This window comes from Oncorhynchus masou, chromosome 12 (genome assembly GCF_036934945.1).
Source record: "Oncorhynchus masou masou isolate Uvic2021 chromosome 12, UVic_Omas_1.1, whole genome shotgun sequence".
NCBI lineage: Eukaryota > Metazoa > Chordata > Actinopteri > Salmoniformes > Salmonidae > Oncorhynchus > Oncorhynchus masou.
The window spans coordinates 32,474,763-32,480,762 of NC_088223.1; positions in this window are offsets into that span (position 1 = coordinate 32,474,763).

Consider the following 6,000-nt stretch of genomic DNA (forward strand, 5'->3'; position numbering starts at 1 on the left):
GATGCTATACCGGACCGTACCGCTTTATATTCACTGCTTGTAGTGTATGTACAGTAAAGTACTACCCCCTTCAGTAACAGAACTGGCCTTGTAATGTTCAAATTAATTGGGCTTTAGAGAGGCCCAAACTTTGTTCTTTGGAGCTGGTTTTCCTTCTCCTTAAAGGCAGATTAATCATGTAGGCCACTAGCAACCATGCACAAAACATTAAACTGAACAAAAATATAAATGCAACATTCAACGATTTCAATGATTTTACTGAGTTACGGTTCATATAAGCAAATGAGTCAATTTAAAGAAATTAATTACGCCCTAATCTATGGATTTCATATGACTGAGCAGGGGCACGTAGGCCTACCCACTTGGGAGCCAGGCCCACCCACTGGGGAGCCAGGCGCAGCCAATCAGAATGACTTTTTCCCCTCAAAAGGGCTTTATTACAGACAGAAATACTCCTCAGTTTCATCAGCCATCCGGGTGGCTGGTCTCAGACAATCCCGCAGGTGAAGAAGCCGGATGTGGAGGTCCTGGGCTGGCGTGGTTACACATGGTCTGAGGTCGTGAGGCCGGTTGGACGTTCTGCCAAATTCTCCAAAATGACGCTGGAGGCAGCTTATGGTAGAGAAATAAACATTCAATTATCTGGAAACAGCTCTGGTGGACATTCCTGGAGCCAGCACAAGGTGCACCTGTGATAATGATCATGCTGTTTAATTAACTTCTTGATATGCCACACCTATCAGGTGGATAGATTATCTTGGCAAATGGGAAATGCTCACTAACAGAGATGTAAACATATGTGTTTACATAATTTGAGAGAAAGAAGCTTTTTGTGCATATGGAACATTTCTGGGATCTTTTATTTCAGCTCAGGAAACATGAGACCAACACTTTATACATGTTGCGTTTATATTATTGTTCAGTATATAACCTAAGTAAATTGGCATTACACTGTCTCACTGGACATTTTCCGAAGAGGTCTAATGTGAGAGGTTTGCAGCGGCTCTGTATGATTACGAAGTAGAGTGAAAGAGATTCATAGCCAAAGGCTCGAACCTACTAGTCTGGCTAACACCTTATCTCAAAGTCCTCCTGACTTCAGAGTCCAGAAAGGCTGCTTTGATGTTGTTGAAACAATGTGTTGATAGTGAAGGGGACTGTGCTTTTACTGGATGGTTCTCCTAAGTGTCTCTCTCACTCAAACACACAGGCAGAGTTAAACACAGCCCCTGAGTGCCGCCCCCTGCCATTACGACAGATCTCAACTACCCAGGAAAAAAACGAACATTTAAGAGAACCAATCAAATGTTGCATTGACAAACAGCCTCCTGTCCAGACCAGTGAGTCACTGCTCTTTCTCACTGTGGTCACGTGGGTCACGTCAGCTGGGCTACGAACCTACAGGCACAACCAACAAACAGATGAGCGGGTGCACTTACACATAAAAGGTATGGACAATGTAGGCGTGCATTCTCAAAGCCTGAGGATGGCAGGTTGAGGGTCACTGACCAGGTCTCCCTTCTCAATACAATCTAGTAAAAGCAAAACTGATATTCTATCTGCCCCAAAATGATTTTTGTAGATCATAAAAGATGGGTGTGGTCAGTGGTGAGAGCTTACGATGAGGTGGGAAAATCAAGACCCCGGTGCGTGTGTGTGTTCTCATAATTTCTGGACTGATGTAATGAATGAATTATATTAACAGAATTAACTAGAAAATGAATATAGTTGCTTGAAAACACACATTTCATTATATTATAGCACTGCAGTGGTAGTGTTTCTGTTTTAAGGCGTATGCTCCTACTGTAGACATACTGCCTAGTAGCCAAGATAACTTGTAGAATGTGAAACTCAATGCGTTCACTTCTGACCATTTGTTTTCAAGTGTATCTCCACAGAAATAGTGGGCCGACAAGGCCACACACAGAGCAGAGATAATCAGACAGCAATGGATAATTGAAGTACACAAAAGGGCCACTAGATGTCACACTGACAGAGATAAAATCAAAAGTAGATTGTATAAATCAAATTATAGATGTATCTCTACAAAAAAAGACATGTTAAATGTAGTGTTAGTACAAGGAACCTATACTCTCAAGAAGCAAACAATAACCGTACAATTTTAAAAACAGACACAACAAATATGCAACACTAGATTTTTTTAAAAAAATTCTCCTGGTGCAATATAAGGGTGGTACGATAGGGCAGGCTTCCATGACACCCATTAAGCCGAGAAATATTAGACTGAGTAGGTGGAAGTATTTCCAAAGCCATAGTGAGGCAAACTATTCTCAAACTCGACACTAATATTATGACATTCTCATCCTAATATAGTTTTATTGTGGCAATGGAACCTTTGGGCCAGCATACAGTGCATTCGGAAAGTATTCAGACCCCTTGACCTTTTCCACATTTTGTTATGTTACAGCCTTATTCTAAAATTGATTAAATTAACATTTTTTTCTTATCAATCTACAAATAATCCCCTATAATGAACACTTATTTACATAAGTATTCAGACCCTTTGCTTTGAGACTCGAAATTGAGCTCAGGATCATACTGTTTCCATTGATCATCCTTGAGATGTTTCCTCAACTTGATTGGAGTCAACCTGTGGTAAATTCAGGTGATTGGACATGGTTTGGAAAGGAACACACCTGTCTAATATAACGTCCCACAGTTGACAGTGCATGTAAAAACTAAGCCATGAGGTCAAAGGAATTGTCCGTAGAGCTCTAAAACAGGACTGTGTCGAGGCACAGATCTGGGGAAGGGTACCAAAACATTTCTGCAGTATTGAAGGTCCCCAAGAACATTCTTAATTGGAAGAAGTTTGGAAGCATCAAGACTCTTACTAGAACTGGGGAAAAGGGCCTTGGTCAGTGAGGTGACCAAGAATCTGATGGTCACACTGACAGAGCTCTAGAGTTCCTCTGTGGAGATGGGAGAACCTTCCAGATGGACTAGCATCTCTGCAGCACTCCACTAATTAGGTCTTTATGGTATAGTGGCCATAGGGAAGCCACTACTCAGTAAAAGGCACATGATAGCGTTTGGAGATTGTCAAAAGACACCTACAGACTCTCAGAGCATGATAAACAAGATTCTCTGTTCTGATGAAACGAAGATGGAACTCTTTGGCCTGAATGCCAAGTGTCATGTCTGGAGGGAACCTGGCACCATCCCTACGGTGAAGCATGGTGGTGTCAGCATCATGCTGTGGGGATGTTTTTCAGTGGCAGGGACTAGGAGACTAGTCAGGATTGAGGTAAGATGAACAGAGCAAAGTACAGAGAGATCTTTGATGAAAACCTGCTCCAGAGCACTCAGGACCTCATACTGGGGCGAAGGTTCACCTTCCAACAGGACAACGACCCTAAGCACACAGTCAAGACAACACAGGAGTGGCTTTGGGACGAGTCTCTGAATGTCCTTGAGTGGCCCAGCCAGAGCCCAGACTCAAACCCTATTGAACATCTCTGGAGAGACCTGAAAATAACTGGGCAGCAACACTCCCCATCCAACCTGACAGAGTTTGAGAGGATCTGCAGAGAAGAATGGGAGAAGCTCTGCAAACACAGGTGTGCCAAGCTTGTAGTGTCATACCCAAGAAGACTCAAGGCTGTAATCGCTGCCAAAGGTTCTTCAACAAAGTACTGAGTAAAGGGTCTGAATATTTATGTGATATTTCCATTTTTTTATGTTTGTAATGTATATAAATTAGCAAACATTTTTCTTTTTAATTTAAAAAACGTTTTTGCTTTTTCATTATGGGTTATTGTGTGTAGATTGATATGGGGGGAAAAAACAATTTAATACATTTTAGAATAAGGCTGTAACAAAATGTGAAATACTGAATGTCTGAATACTTTTCGAAGGCACTGTATATTGTAGAGAATTCAGGGCGTAGCTTCTACTCAAACCCGGATCCAGTGACTGTCATTCCAACACTTTTAACTGTACGCAAAAAGGTTTGGAACACACACGGCAAGCCAACGCCTACTAACATACCGACTATTCACTTACATTTTCAATGTAAAAAAAAATTTTTGAAGATGGATTGATGACCACAGGCCTTTGAATGACATCTATATGTATTATTTTTTATTATTATTATAAGGTCTCTAATAATACTCGAACGCTCATGTTGACATGTATTCACACTTCTTAAATCTTTATCATACCATTTTCATTTTCTTACTCCCCATCAGGTCATCTCAGATTAAATAAGTGTGGGTCTTTGGACTGTTTCATGCATAGAGCAGGTAGGCTCTAAAAAGCATAATGTCATAGGGAACATTCTGTAATGAAAGACAACTAATGTCATCCCAATAATGCTGAAATGGGTCACTGCTCACCTGTGTTGGTGGTTGTCCTACTGTAATGATGATGATTACTTTAAGAAACAACAATGAAACTTAAGAATGGGAAGCATAGGAATAGAGCACATAGAACATATATCCCGCTTTTTAGAGTTGCTTTCAACACGAATGACAGATCTATAACTCACATGGCTATGTGACCTTGGTCAGCTCACCCAAAAAGTTCCATATTGCAACTTTAAGAGTCCTTGTTTCCATCTATGTTTTTTTCTAAAAACAAAATAATGTGTCAATGTTTCAACGGGTGGGGGGGGGGGGGATATGTCTGGAACTACTGGCCAGGCAGTTTCTATGCTCAGAGAGGCTGACGCTGGTCATGTTCACAGCACTCTGTGCCCATACCATGAGAAGTTTGCACGTCCTTGTTGAGCCCCATTGTCCTGAAAATGTTGGAATTACTGTTTCGCAAAACCGTGGATTTCCATACTCCATAATGCAATCCACCATTTGCATGATGACAGCCCCCGTCAGATGGGTGGGCAATCAACTCGTATTCCTCAGCGTGGCAGTCCGACAACTTTTTGTGTTCTCTCCGATTGTTGTTGCTGAAGTTCCAGAGGTCTACGGTGACCCCTTCCGACTTACAAAGTGTCAGGGCCAAGTCGACCTTTCCACAAAAGATTGGGACAGTTCTCTGCTACGTGGAGCCTTTTAAATTGTCTTCGTCGCAGGTCGAGAGGTTTGACTGTGAACACCTTGCTCAGTTGCATCAGACGGGGTTGCCCTGGTTGGCTGCAAGTAAATAGGTCAAAAGATTTTTGGAGATTAGTGGCCTCAACGGTGGCCTCAGACAATACCTTGCCACGGTCAATGATTTACAGAAGCTTCATGTTTACAGCTTGTTTTACCTCAGAGCTCATTCCAGTCTCATTGACCTCCACTGCCTCAACATCTCTGTGAAGATACAACAGTAAAGTAGTAAAGTAGAGGTAGCCATAGTAAAACTGAGCACAGAATTAGAATTACTGATTGTCTGTACTGTAGGTGTGTATTACCTGGCATTCTCAGTAGCTGTACAGTTGCTGCCTGTACCCTTGCTCTTAGTATCAAAACACAGATACACACATTTAAGAAAAGCCTACCCTTCCCCTACAAAATAACATACCTACCATAAACATAATCACTTTTCAAAAATACCTTTGGATGACAGATTGATAACCACAGGTCTTTGAGTGACATCAACCTTAATTTATTTTCTGTTAATTAGGGTACTAATATTACTCAAACACACGTTATTAAATCAACCAACAGGACTTGGCACTTCAATAACTATACCTTTTTCGATTTGTTCCCAACCATGGTTGACCACCTTCAGTTGAAAATGTTACTGGAACGTTGCATTCAGAGAACAATGGTAGTAGGTAACATGTCATAATGCATGATGTCAGTTATTCCAGGGTGGAACGTTCTAAATGATCCACATGTTCTGAATGGATTTCTATAACAAGTTAGCAGAGGTCTTAAATGATACGGCTACGGAACACACGTCTAGCATTAATGGGATGTTTATAATCGACTTGTGTGTTTGATCTCCACCGGTTATTGTGTACCATTAAAACTAATATATATATATATATATATAAACATTACACTACATACAGTTCCATGCCTCAATCCA